This window comes from Myotis brandtii, unplaced genomic scaffold, assembly GCF_000412655.1.
Source record: "Myotis brandtii unplaced genomic scaffold, ASM41265v1 scaffold136, whole genome shotgun sequence".
NCBI classification, from domain to species: domain Eukaryota; kingdom Metazoa; phylum Chordata; class Mammalia; order Chiroptera; family Vespertilionidae; genus Myotis; species Myotis brandtii.
The window spans coordinates 1,140,462-1,141,170 of record NW_005354829.1 but is presented as its reverse complement, the minus strand read 5'-3'; positions in this window follow the sequence as shown (position 1 = coordinate 1,141,170).

Sequence of the window (709 nt, the reverse complement as noted above, 5' to 3'; positions counted from 1 at the left end):
GAAGTTTGATAGCACAAATTTATTTGGTTGCAGTGGTCGGCAAACTGCGGCTCGGCAAACCGCGGCTCGCGAGCCACACGCGGCTCTTTGGCCCCTTGAGGGTGGCTCTTCCACAAAATACCGATTTCGCTCTTCCACAAAATACCGACTTCTGCACATGGGCCACGAAGTTTCAATCGCACTGTACGTGCACGCCTGCACGTGGTATTTTGTGGAAGAGCCACACTCAAGGGGCCAAAGAGCTGCATGTGGCTTGCGAGCCGCGGGGTTAGAGAATCTTTACAGGGAATCTAGAAGCTTTCTGTTAATAAAATGAATCCAGTATTATCTGTATTTTTTCCTTTGGGATAATGATGAGGAAAAGACGACATTTTTTATTTGGGGGAGGGGTATAAAAAGAAAGCTTCCTCCATATTGGCTTGCTCAGGATTTGGAAACAGGCTCCCCTGAGTCATGTTACTAGGGCATCTGGAAATAAATGGGCCTTTCCTGTATCTCCTTTGTTGTTGTTGTTCCAAGTGTTATTTTATAACATCAATTTATTATAATACTAAAAACTGGTTTTTAAAAACATTGTTGGATAAAAATTTTAAAAGATTTCCAAAAAAGGGAAGTTTGATAGCACAAATTTATTTGGTTGCAGTGGTCGGCAAACTGCGGCTCGGCAAACCGCGGCTCGCGAGCCACACGCGGCTCTTTGGCCCCTTGA